The 14,480-nt window shown below is 44.9% G+C and overlaps 1 long non-coding RNA gene across 1 annotated transcript; it reads left to right on the top strand.

The window, feature by feature from the left end:
* The first annotated feature begins 1,609 nt into the window (after positions 1-1,609).
* On the top strand, positions 1,610-8,020 carry LOC146027072 (uncharacterized). The gene is made up of 3 exons (XR_014454651.1): positions 1,610-2,039; positions 5,607-5,640; positions 7,582-8,020. It is a non-coding gene; the product is annotated as an uncharacterized LOC146027072 (long non-coding RNA).
* Positions 8,021-14,480: the final 6,460 nt, after the last annotated feature.

Raw genomic sequence — 14,480 nt, 5'->3', positions numbered from 1 at the left:
TGGTGGAGCCCTTCCACTAGTGGAACCCAGACTCAGCAATCTCCTTGTGACCGGACCAGCTTCCCAGAACAAATATCCCAGCAGCCGTACCAAACCAGGACACTGTACCAACAAACCAGGTTGAGCCCTATACCAACAGGGGCTCCCTAGGCTGGAGAAATACAAACCAGGTTGAGCCCTATACCAACAGGGGCTCCCTAGGCTGGAGAAATACAAACCAGGTTGAACACTATACCAACAGGGGCTCCCTAGGCTGGAGAAATACAAACCAGGTTGAGCCCTATACCAACAGGGGCTCCCTAGGCTGGAGAATGACATCACTCTTACAGTCCAGTATCGGCAAACTCAATTGGGACATCACCAGGAAGCATCCATAGGAACGGACACTGAGACTCTTATCTCTGAGAAAATTGGGTGACTATCACGGCTCCACTTTCTATCATTCAGCATTCAGCACCAGTTTTTTCATATATTTATATATGTGGTATATTTTATAAGTGTATTTTTTAATAAATGTATTTTTACCTTTACCTTTACCTGTTGCATATTACTAGGTAAAAGTGTGGTTTCACACCCCCCCCCCCCCCTTTCTTTCCATATTTTGTGTCTGGGCTTGACACGCTTACTTACGAAACCGCTGCTCTAGCATAGTTACCCATTTACAGGCGCCCTCACGGGACACTCTGTGCCCCACCCTCTTTTCTTCAGATCCACACTAGGCAGGTGCAGGTACACTAGGCAGGTGCAGCAGCTCTGCTCTGTCCCTTACACTGCATGATGTGGTGGCAGCTCTATGAATAATATTATATACCAATGCTATTGTTGTCATAATTTAAGGCACTTAAATTATGACAACAATAATGGCTTTCCTATGGGTAACACTTGTTTTATGATTACTCAAAATATCGGGGGTAATTCAGCTTGAATCGCTAATCTGCAAAGTTGCAGTTGACTCTTAGGAGTTGAGGAAGTTAAGATTTTTTTAAAAGTAGGGACCATAGTGCATTGCTTTGCCCAGGACCCACAATGCTGTTAAGGCTTCTCTGGATAGCCACCATGCAGACACAAAGAAAGGCTGCCCTGTGGAAATTTGCAAATGGATGGAATGGATCTCTAAGCCTCAACTCCACGCACAATTCCTGAACCATCAAAAGGTTTTCGCAGTCTGTGCAAGTGTGAGTAGCTCTGACCCTTCCACAAATCTGTGACTGAGACAGTGTGGAAGTGGTCATCGCTGAAGTCACAGACACAGACCCGACTCAAAAATGCCTGGGCACTCTTGTGCTTCCCCAAACACCGGCTTCCTTTCAATCAAAGTCTGGCCAAATTGTGTTTGCGATCCATACAAATTTTCTTTTGCTAATCACCCGCACACATGTGCGATGCATATGGAAATCATGCGCAGTCATTCGATAGTCCCTCAATTCGCAAATTTGCTGATTTGAGATCCATGGTGAATTAGGCCCATTGAAACAGACAATACATATGCAATAAAATCTATAGCAACGTTTATTATTGTCTTACGTGCATTTACTAGCTTACGGTATAAATGATTCATCAAAGAAAAATTATATCATGTGCTTAAAATAAATCTTTTTTTTATAGTAACACTTTTGGAAGTATTTCAGCATGACGTGAAATTTCTCAACATGTGTTTTCTACATGATAACAGCCAATGTCATGGCAGAGGGAAGTTCACTATTATCTCATCTACAAAATGAATACAAAAAAAAAAAACATAGTGGAAAGGGATTCCCACTCATAGGCACACCCCTTTCCCAGAACACCGTATAAATTCCTGGCCAAGGTTCCATCAATAACAGACTCTCCTGTAACCACCGCAAGCATCACTACGGAGCACATCTCTGCCTACAATGTCTAGTGAGAAATGTTCAGGAGAAACATTGGAAACTGAAATGACTGTGACAAAAGGGCTGTCTCGAAGGGCCAGTCTCCCTATTTGGATTATGTGTACCAGCACCCTAGTTTCATTGCTTGGTGTAGTGATATTTGGTTTCTGCATTTTCTTCCACCTCCAGGTGAGTTAGATTATTATTGTAGCTTAATGTTACTTAGAAAACAATGTAATATGTAAACTTTTTCATTTATCTAATTTAAAAAAAAAAATTATTCATTATATGAACACCACATTAAATAAGTGACTATCGATTATAAACTAATTTTTTTGAGATAATGGGCTCAATTCGGCTCTGTTCGCTATGCTGCAAATTCGCAGCAAGAGAGTTTTTCCGGCAAATGTGTGAAATGCCCAAAGCAAAAATCGTTCCAGAAGTTGGGAGGAAGTCTTTGGAGCCCGAGGGGATGGTGTAAATGCAAAGTGCAGACCGGATGGGCACCCTGCAGGCTCGGAACGTGTCAGGAAGTAGGTGACTCACCTGGTGTGACGGGGAGGACCACATCCAGTGCAAGCCAATTGGAGACTTGCAGGTGCTTATCCAGACTGCACTTTGCATTTACACCATCCCCTCAGGCTCCATATAATCATCTGGGTAAGACTTCCTCCCAACTTCTGCACCTTGAAGGAATTGTGTTTTAATTTTCATGGTTTTATATCGATGTATATGTTTTTTATTAAAATTTCGGGTCTACACCTAAGAGCCTGATTAGTGTCACAATTTACACTTCACTAATCAATCAGATACTATCTTTTATATTCTAGAAGGGACTAAATAAATTAGAAGTAGAAACTGATTGGTTGCCCATAGCAACATCCCATGTAAACTAGACCTCCCATCTTAGTAATTTTCCTCCTGACTGTCTAAGGGAGTGTTAAAACTGTGGCAAGGCATGCTGGGATTTGTAGTTTCACAACATCTGGAGGGCCGCAGTTTGAGGACCCATGGCTCTAAGCTGAATCATGGCACAATAGACTTTCTATTAACAAGTATATTTAAAATATATATTATTACTTTCCAGTGTAGTTCATTTACAGGGAACTATCTTTGGCTCAATTTGAATGTATGTTTAATGCTAACGTCTATTTAGATGCTTTTTATATGTAAAATGATGAAATAATACCTACAGTACTTGTGTTGAAGCACTCTATTGCTCTTTTCATTTTTTGCACTTTGATTTACTGTAGTGGTAGAAATGTGTTGTGATGACAACCTACACTTATTGTATCATGTTTTCTTTTTGACCAATATTAACTCTCCTGTTTTAAGAATGACACAACACACTTTGATGGTTATGTTCCATATATTTCTTAAGGTCCATACACACTGGGTGATTCTGGCCAGCGTGTTTGGACAATTGGGGGGAAAGCCACTCAGTGCATAAACAGCGGGGGGGGGGTAATACAAGCAGATGAGCGGCTTTCCCGGCGATGATGCGGGAGCGCGCATCACTGCGCATCCCTGCTCATTGCACACTGTACACACTGGGCAGCTTTGAGCTGAAAGACGCTCAAACTTGGTTTTTCAGTGGCTTTCAGCTCAAAATCACCCAATGTGTATGGGCCTTTACACTTCTTAAATTTTTTTAAAGAAGAATGAGGAAAACCATCCAAAAAATAAAAGTACTGTACAAAAGAAATGTAAACAAAACAGAAAGCTTTGCACAACAAAATAAAACATGCAAATAACAAAATAGTACAGAACACTGGATCCCAACAAATATGTTTAATTGGGCCCTGATCACTAACAAGGTAAAAAAAGAGGGGGTGGTTGACTGCGCTGAATTGTAGAGGGATGGATATTTTACAAAAGAAGATTCAGATTAGCATAAACATAAACAAATAGGTCAGGTGTGTGGTAAAAAAAGATAGGACAATTTATTGTAACTTTTTCACATAAATATAAAAAATATCAAAATATCAAAATAAAACAACAATAAAAAGATAGTTAAAATAGACACTGATCATATAGTCACCCTTAGATGGTAGGACAGTTCGGTCCAGTTAGCGGATCTTGATTTTTTTTAAAAAAATTGTGAGATTGGATGGATATGTCCACACCTGGAGATTTTTGTAGAAATTGCACGATTGGATGGTTTTGTCCACACCTGGAGATGTCGTTTTTTCCGTGCTGTATGTCGCAAAGTGAGGGGCCAGTTCACTTTGTAATGCAGGTATTGTAATCCATAGTATTGGTACCAAGATGGTAATGTGGTACTTGGGGGAACACTGGACCTCTGTGGACCCAGACGGGCTTGTTAAGGAGGTGGCGTGCCTCCAGATGGATTGAAGCCTCGGGTGGGGATATGGGTATCTCTGGTGTTCCGCTCACTGAGTTGTTAGGATGATGAAAAAAGGTTTTCCAGGAGTGGATTCTCCTAATAAAGTTGTGGTAACCAGTAAGGACCGTGAGTGTCAGATTTTGAGGGGTGATCAGGTCATGCAGGGGCGCACCTACATGACCTGATCACCCCTCAAAATCTGACACTCACGGTCCTTACTGGTTACCACAACTTTATTAGGAGAATCCACTCCTGGAAAACCTTTTTTCATCATCCTAACAACTCAGTGAGCGGAACACCAGAGATACCCATATCCCCACCCGAGGCTTCAATCCATCTGGAGGCACGCCACCTCCTTAACAAGCCCGTCTGGGTCCACAGAGGTCCAGTGTTCCCCCAAGTACCACATTACCATCTTGGTACCAATACTATGGATTACAATACCTGCATTACAAAGTGAACTGGCCCCTCACTTTGCGACATACAGCACGGAAAAAACGACATCTCCAGGTGTGGACAAAACCATCCAATCGTGCAATTTCTACAAAAATCTCCAGGTGTGGACATATCCATCCAATCTCACAATTTTTTTAAAAAAAATCAAGATCCGCTAACTGGACCGAACTGTCCTACCATCTAAGGGTGACTATATGATCAGTGTCTATTTTAACTATCTTTTTATTGTTGTTTTATTTTGATATTTTGATATTTTTTATATTTATGTGAAAAAGTTACAATAAATTGTCCTATCTTTTTTTACCACACACCTGACCTATTTGTTTATGTTTATGCTAATCTGAATCTTCTTTTGTAAAATATCCATCCCTCTACAATTCAGCGCAGTCAACCACCCCCTCTTTTTTTACCTTCTACTGTATTGGGGTCGACTTCCCCCTTTTTTAGACTGCTGCTACATTTAGCCAAACCACTCATACACAGCGCCTTTTGTGGATATCCGTATCCCTTCTTTTCTTTCTGATCACTAACAACAATATGTGCATACTTCCATAGGTACATACATAGGTTCATACTTACCTACCCTCCCGAAATGGTTGGGAGGGTCTCGAAAATTGGGTCCCCCTCCAGCATTCACAGGTCTTCAGGAAGGGGGCTGGGCTAAAATGTAAATCACAGCATTTTGTGTCGGGGGCGGTGCTTAAAGACACCATGCTCCCCCCGGAAGTTCTGCAGAGTCTCCTCTCTGAGCTTCTCTAAGGAGACTCAAAAAGTAGGCAAGTATGAATTTAGTCCTTCAACATTTCTAACATGTAAATTAGCTCTAGCATTGATGTACTGTACCTGCAGTTCTTATGTAGAAACCTGTATGAAAGTTCAAAATCATAGGAAGCTGTTGTTTTGTTCATCTTTTATTTGTATATTTTTAAAACTTGTTTTTTCTATCTTTGCAGGTGAATGATCTCTGTTTTGCGGAAGCCACACTTGGTAAGTAACTCGTTATCACTTCATTACATTTCAGACACTATGGACCTCATCTGGAGTTGAACGCAATTTGTGTCTAAGCGCAAATGTAAGATGAACCAAGGATATAAAAAAAATATCAATAACAAATATCAATAGCTGGGTTATTCAGTGCTTCATTACAATCATTTCATAGTGCATTGGATCTTTTGGCCAAGTTACACATCTGGCAAAGATTGATATGGAAACTACTTTTCACCTGTTGCCAATACATCTGGATTCATTATGCTTGGATATGGGTTATAGGCCGCCACTCGTAATGTTGGGGCACGGGACTGACCTTCAGCCCAGGTCACCAGCAGCACACCCCCCCCCCTTGCGTGCCAGCACACACACCCCCCCATTACTATTACTTACCAGCGGTGGCGGCAGCGCAGCATCTTCTCCCTCTGGGACTCGGGGCTCGGACCACTCACTGCACAGTGCAGCCTGCAGAGCGCCAATCCCCTCTGTATCCTAGGATAGGCTGCACTGTGTATTGTGCGCACCTGGCCGCCAGCACCAGGTGGGGGATACTATGCGGGTGGGGGGGTGGTGCAATGCCACTGTGGGCAGCTGCCCAGGCCCCTGCAGAGGCTGGGGCCTGGGACAGCTGTACCCCTGGCACCCCCCTGTTGTCTAATATCGTGGGAAATATGGTCGACCATATTGCCCGCGATGGGAGTGTGCACCGGTGATATATCGCCGGGTGCACACTCCCACTTTCTCCCCCATAGTAATCTCTGGTTGCAGGAACATGCTCCTGCGACCAGCTGATCTCCACTGCCAGGCTCCCCCCCGGCAGTTTCTTTTTCATCAGCGACCATCTCTGGTCCCTGATGCAAACGGGACACTGAGCGACATATCGCTCGTCGCGAGCGATATATCGCTCAGCGATATATCCCCCCATGTGTACAGGGCTATAGGGTCAACAGCACTAAGGTCGACATGCACTGGATCGACAACTGAAGGTCGGCATGGGCGAAGGTTGACATCTCGCCATATATTGCTAGCAATATATGGCTGAGCAATATATTGCTCAGTTTCTCCTTTTCATCAGCGACCAGAGATGGTCGCTGATGAAAGGGAACCTCTGCCGGGGGTGCTGCAGAGGTAATCAGCTGGTCGCAGGAGCAAGCTCCTACGACCAGCGATTAGAACGGGGCTGAAAACGGGAGCACGCACCCAGCGATTTATCGCCGGGGCACACTCCCATCGCTGGCAATATGGTCGACTGCGACCATTTTTCCAGTGATTTCAGCCCCTATCGCCCCCGTGTGTACAGAGCCTGCCCCCCCAATTGACCTGCAAATTTAAAAGGAGTCAAGTATGACTTAACCAGAATACATTTTTTTTTCTTTATGCTATGCCAATATTATTGTATTACTCATTATAATTATTCTCATATACAGTATTCATGATGGCACTTATTCAGATCTGATCGCAGAACAAATTTGTTCTCAAAGTGGGCAAAACCATGTGCACTGCAGGTGGGGCAGATGTAACATCAGGGGCGTAACTAGATGTTGGTAGGCTCCAGAGCAAAAGTTTTTAAGGGCCCCCTATTTAGCAGTTGATGATGACAAATGTATGTAAAACATATTACTTGTACAGTAAGTTGGGCCCCCTTCAGCTTTGGGCCCTATAGCTGCACCCCTTGCACCTATGGTAGTTAAGCCCTTGTGTAACATGTATAGAGAGAGTTAGATTTGTGTGAGTTATGTTGTTTCTGTACAGGGTAAATACTGGCTGCATTATTTTTACACTGCAATTTAGATTTCAGTTTCAACACAACTCACCCAAATCTCTCTGCACATGTTACATCTGCCCCACCCACAAATTTGTACTGCGATCAGATCTGAATAAGGGACGATATTTGCTACTTATAGCTAAGCATTTCCTATTTCTTTTACTTTTTCAAAACAGAGAATCAATCACCTGAATGGAAGTGGACCATGACAAGATGCGCTGAGCAGCAACTGAAATGGAACGGAACTGTGATGGAAATAAACAGTAAAGGAATTTATTTGATAAACATTCAAATACATGCCACAGGGATAGATGAAAGCACCAACATTGAGCTGAAAATATTGAACACTCAAAGACGAATCGTCACAGGATCGTTCCAAAATCATGTTACAAACAGCTCTTATACGATTTTAGGTGCAACAAACTTTGTGCTAAATAAAGGAGATCAGCTGAGTCTGTTATTACATATCAACAAAAAAAAGCTCATAACAAATCCTGAGTCTACATTTTGGAAAATAATTAAATTGAGGGATATATAGATCATAATGTACAGATAGAGCCATCCTCATCTATCCTTTTAATAGGATTAAGTGAGCCAGAGCTGTCGGACTTCATCCTCTGCTAATCCCCTACTGTATTGTTCTATGTATTGTATTGCATCTGAGAACTATAGATGATAATAAACCTTGGTGAGCCATGGCTCACCAGAGAAGGCTAGTTGAAGAAGTCTCCATCTGTATTAAGTGGTGCTTACACACATAAGACATATGACTTCCTAAGCAGCATAAATTTGAAGCTTAGCAAGCCATGTAATGCTGCTCGCCTGGCGAGCGAGCGAACGCCCACCCCCAGACGCTGTGCGAACATCCCCACCACACTGCAAATGGATGTTTTGCATAAACAGCCATTTGCAAGGGATCTTATGGGGGCAAAATCATTAGATGGGCGCTGACCATCGAATGATTGTGCCACCCGTTTGCAAGTATAAGACAACCTAGGCGGGGCTGGCACGGACGTCAACTGTGCATGTTGCTAAAGGCATCCGTACAGCAGCCTTGCACAGTCACATATGCGACTATAAGCATGGGCAGAGCGCAATCATCGGTCCCCGGTGTGAATACACCGAGGACCGACAAACCAGAATCAGGCCCAATATGCTCTGTTTCTGGCCTTTCCTGTAATGTATGATCACCTGTGTTGAACTACTTTATTGATGAGAAGGATGTTTTAACACAGGTGATGGCAATCATACAGTAAGAGGGAAGACAAGGAACAGAGCATTGTGTACCTAATGGAATGGGTCATGTTTGAGGGTATGACATCTATCTGTAATTGATTTGAATGTCTGATACGAACTTTGGGTCTGATTCAGACCTGATTGCTCATCTGCAAACTGTGAAATGAGAGTAAGTCTGTGATAGAGACAGGCTGATCGATACCCTCCCTTAAAACTCATACGTTTTATCTGACACTCCCAGAAAACAGACAGTTACCACCCCCAAATGCCAACTTCCTGTCCATCAAAATGCGAGGGAATATTTTATTTGTTTAGGATGGATTGACTGGAGACTTCTTTGACTAATATTCTGATTTCTGGCTGATTGTGAGTTACATAGCCATACTCTGCCATACTCAATGGTTGCTCATCCAATGTACTTCATCTGCCTTGTGGTACGCATTACTAGTTAATTATAACTCTCTCCCCCCCCCCCCTCCCCCCCTCATCGTTATTCCAGGTTTCCTACTCCACTTGGCACCATCATAACCATCATAACATTTATTTATGTTTTCTAATTGTTTTACTGTGAGACCTTTATTTCTCAGAACTAGTTGTATGTTTGACAAATTTATTTAATGGTTTGCCTTGGCACATGTTATTTATATATATAATATATGTGTATTTTCTATGCTCACATTGTTTCATTATTTATTATAAATGTTTCTGATCAATAAAACATTTAAAAAAGAAAACTAATTCTTGGCTGATTCAGAGTTGGGCGGAAATAAATGGAAAAGGTCGAGTATAAACCTGGACAAAGCATCCTGCAAGTCAAGTGGTGCAAATTTATTGTATTTACATGATTTTGCATACAGGGCAAATAATGGCTGCTTTTGCATGTAGCCCACAAAAAAAGTAGAAAACTTTATTTTCACATTGCAATTTAGGGTACTCTTTACTTAGCACGGCGCCCATCGCAGCCATCGCGGGCATTGAATGCACTAAAAAATCGGGTGCGACGAGATGCCCGCGATTTCCCATAGGGAACAATGTTAAATGTCTCAATTGACCCGATTTTTCCATAGGAAACGATGTTAAATGGCCCACAGAGGCCAAATAGGCACCCTGAAGTGTGAAATGGCCCCCACAATTGTTAACGCCACCCCATGATCAACGTGAACCCGAAGCATGGCGAGCGCAGCGAGCCCGCGAGGGGCGTCGGTACGCGTCCTACGACCTTTTCATACCCCCACTATCCACGTTGGCGTGGAGTTGAGAATAGAATAGTGTGGCGAGCCACCGAGCCCGAAGCGTGGCGAGCGCAGCGAGCCCCGCGAGGGGACGCGGATACCTGTGAAGCCCGCGAAGGGATGCGTTTACCTGTGAAGGTATCGCTTCGGGCTCGCCACACTATTCTATTCTCAACTCCACGCCGACATGGATAGTGGGGGTATGAAAAGGTCATAGGACGTGTACCGCCACCCCTCGCGGCGCTCGCCACGCTTCGGGTTGACGTTGATCGTGGGGTGGCGTTAACAATTGTGGGGGCCATTTCACACTTCAGGGTGGCTATTTGGCCTCTGTGGGCCATTTAACATTGTTTCCTATGGAAAAATCGGGTCAATTGAGGCATTGAACAGTAAAATGGGGTCAATTGAGACACTTAACATTGTTCCCTATGGGAAATCGCGGGCATCGTGTCGGTCGCGTCGCACCCGATTTTTAGTGCATTCAATGCCCGCGATGCCCGCGATTTTTTTACCTGCGATGCCCACGATCAAAATCGTGGGCGCCGTGCTAGGTAAAGAGTACCCAATTTAGTATTCAGATAGTACTTTCCTTACTCTTAAAATATTAAGAGATCCATTAGTTTATTGCTACAAAACATTCAACCTTGAATCCTTAAGGTATAACCTTTAATTCAAACTAAATTATAACTAACACTAAGCTCAATAACCTTTGATTCCCACCATGTAAAACTTATGTGGGTGTAAATGACACGGACACGGTAAGGCTTGGTTTAAAAAGGTCACAGCTTTTTATTTAAATTGGTAATGGACCTAACGAGGGAAAGGTAGCCAAGGGATGCTGCATTCTTGATCTAGCTTTGCTTACCTTGGGCCAAGTCCTCCCCAAATGTGGCAATTATCATCGCGGGGGCTCAACTAACACATCATGGACCAGACCGGACGTTAACCGCACAAGTAACGCCTAGGTCCCCTCACACTGAGCAGGACAAACTCGCCAATGATTCAAGGGTAGGTGCCCCGCCATGATCATATACATCCTAAAAGCCACAGAAAAGGTAGCTTTGCCTCGCACAAACATAAATCAGTGACAAGAAAAAAAAAAACAGGTTTTGCGCGGGCTGGGCTCTGAAAAAAAAAATTCCCAAGAGGTCTGACTGGGATTGGCTAGCCCTCATAAAAGAAAGCAAGACCCTAGCCAGTTCTGCCCCTGTGACAAGCTTGTCACGTGACCTTCATAGAAAAAAACTAGGATTCTTAACTCCTCTCATGCCGATTTGGCCCTTGCTTGTTCATATAGGAAACACCAATAGGTACTGCACCTAGGAGCTGGCTGCCTGGTTCATTTCTCTGGTTCCACCCAGTACCCAGAAGTATATAGAATAAATGTAATAATGAATAGAACCTTGGCACATACATCTATACCATAGATAGAAAACAGTTCAGAATAATACTTTTGTCCTATAATCCTATTTGTCCTCAAACGGTGGGCATTCCCATGGTGATTTCCCATGGGTGCGGGGGGCGGGCAGCTGTCGTCAGCGGATGTCAGCTTTCCGCCCTCTTCCCGAACAGGGTGCTTGCAGATGTAAGACACCGGAGAGGTGTCTTACATCTGCAAGCGCTGTAGAAATCATTTGATGGTCAGCGAGCATCAAATGATTTCCTCCCCGCACACAAGCTGCAAATTAATCATTATGTTAAACATCCATTCGCACACGTACGGGGGAACTCAGTATGTGAGGGGGCGGGCGGGTGGCCATGCGGGCTGCGGGCAGCATTTCAATGTCTCACAAAGCTGCAAAATTTGCAGCGTTAAGATTCAACCAGAATAAGGAAACCAAATCTGGACCCCAACTCTCCGTCCAACTACAGGCCCATCTCCCTCCTCCCTTTTGCATCCAAGCTCCTAGAACGTCTGGCCTATAATCATCTTCTAAGCCACCTTACCACTAACTCCATTCTAGACCCCCTAGAATCCGGGTTCGCCCTTTACATTCCACTGAAACTGCCCTGACCCAGGTCACTAACGATCCACTATCACTAAATCCAAAGGCCTCTTCTCTATCCTCATCCAGCTTGATCTGTCGGCTGCCTTTGACATTGTTGACCACCCTCTCCTGCTCAACACCCTCCTCTCCTTTGGCATCACTGGCACGGTCTTCTCCTGGTTCATCTCATACCTCTCCGATCGCTCCTTCTCCACTCTGAGCTCCTCCTCTCCTACTACCCCACAGCCAGTCGGTGTTCCCAAAGGATCAGTCCTTGGCCTTCTCCTCTTCTCCCTCTACACCACCTCTCTGGGCACCCTCATCAGTTCCTACGGCTTCCATTATCACCTTTATGCTGATGATACCCTAATCCAGGGGTGTCCAAACTTTTTGCGACGAGGGCCATATTTGATGAAGTGTAAATGTGTGGGGGCCGACCACTCAGCATAACATTCTTTGAATCATTAATCACATCATAATAGTCCCCCACTCTGCCCCATTCACTCTATGTAGCCCAGCCTGCCCATTCACTGTATTTCCCCCAGCCATCCCCTCCTTCACTGTATGTCCCCCCTATTCACTGTATGTTCCCCACTCTGCACCCATTCACTCTGTCCCCCAGCCTGCCCCCCTTCTCTTAATGTCCATCAGTGCCTCCATTCATTGTATGTCCCCAAGCTTGACCCTCCTTCACTGTATGACTCCCATTCACTGTATGACCCCCATTCACTATGTACCCCACTCTGCCCCCATGCACTGTATGTCCCCCAACCTGCCCCTGCTCCCCCTTCTCTGAATGGCCATCACTGCCTCCATTCACTGTATGTCCCCCAGCCTGACCCTCCTTCACTGTATGTCCCCCACTCTGTATGTTTCCCAGCCCCTTGTGTGAGCCAGAGGAAGGAGAGGCAAAGCAGGCACTGCAAGGACAGGAGATGCTTGGGCTCCCACTGCTGACCTCCCCTCTGTATTTTATGGGAGAAAGCTTCCCCCTTGCTGCCCCCTCCCCAAACACTGCTGTCCCTGTTATTTTTTTTGTAGGGTGATATACGATTGCAGCAGCAGGGGTAGGATGCCAAACACATCTGACTGTGGCGGCCAGCACCTCCTCACTGCAGCAGACAGCAGGTAAAGGTGCGCTCGCCAGGGCCCCACCTTTAGTGTCCTGTGCTTCCCACATCTGATGCTCTGCCCGCTTCCAGCTGGAGGCTGCGGGCCACTTGAAATTACAGCATGGGCCGCAATTGGCCCCCGGGCCTGACTTTGGACATGCCTGCCCTAATCTATCTCTCCTCCCCCGACCTATCCCTATCACTCCTGTCCATGGTCTCCAAATGCCTCACGGCCATCTCAGCCTGGATGACCCAACGCTTCCTGAAACTAAACATGGCTAAAACTGAACTTCTAATCTTCCATCCACGAACATCCCCTCTTCTCCCACTATCTCCATCAGCATTGGTGAAACCAAGATCACTTCCACCGACCAAACGCACTGCCTCGGTGTCATCATTGACTCCTCCCTCTCTTTCACCCCCCACATTTATGCTCCCTCACAGTCTTGCCGATTTCACCTCCACAATATCTCGCGCATCAGACTATTCCTCTCCACTGACGCGACCGCCTCGCCCCTCTCCAATCCATTCTTAATGCCGCTGCTAGGCTCATCTTCCTCTCCCGCCGCTCTACCTCCGCCTCCCACTCTGTCTATCTCTTCACTGGCTCCCCATTCCTTTCTGAGTTCTCTTTAAACTCCTCACCACCACCTACAAGGCTCTCTCCTCCTCCACCGCTCCTTACCTCTCTTCACTGATCTCTAACCCCACTCCCTCCTGTCCTCTTCGCTCCGCCGTCGACCACCGCCTGACCTCTCACCTAATCACCTCCTCCCACTCCCGTGTTCAAGACTTCTCTCGCGCTCCCCCCTGGACTAAAACAACCTCCCGCCACCCCTCAGGCTTTCTGATTCCCTTACCTCCTTCAAGCCCTCTTTCAAAACCCACTTCTTCCGACTAGCCTATCCCTCCTCCTCCTAACCTCTTTCGCTCCTCCTATCCTGCCTACCCTACCCCTCCATCCGTTCCTACTTATCCTATTGTTTTTCGTTGGTCCACCCACCTCCTTTTAGTCTGTTAACTCTTATGAGTAGGGCCCTCCTTCCTCACGTACTCACCCTACCTCTTTACCTCACCAGCACTCCTGCCTTGTTCTTCCCTTCCTTTACTTCATCTTCAGTCTCCTCGACAATTTCGACACCTACTTCAGAATTGATGCTGATTTAAGTTTTAGCAGCTATACCCCTATTTATTTTATCAACACACCCTGTAAGTTACCTTGTAATTTTTTTTTTTTGCTATGTACGGCGCTGCGGACACTTTGTGGGGCCTTATAAATAAAGAAACTACTAATAAGGCCCACAGCCCAGTACAGACACTACTACACCATGCCATATATACACACACACACACAACCCAGTACAGGCATTACTACACCATGCCATATATACACACACACACACAGCCCAGTACAGACATTACTACACCATGCCATATATACTGTGTACAGTATATATATATATATATATATACATATATATATATATATATTTATATATATATATAC

This window comes from Crinia signifera, chromosome 8 (genome assembly GCF_055691185.1).
Source record: "Crinia signifera chromosome 8, ASM5569118v1, whole genome shotgun sequence".
NCBI classification, from domain to species: domain Eukaryota; kingdom Metazoa; phylum Chordata; class Amphibia; order Anura; family Myobatrachidae; genus Crinia; species Crinia signifera.
The sequence above is the reverse complement of the archived record's forward strand: the minus strand, read 5'-3'. Positions and strand labels throughout refer to the sequence as shown.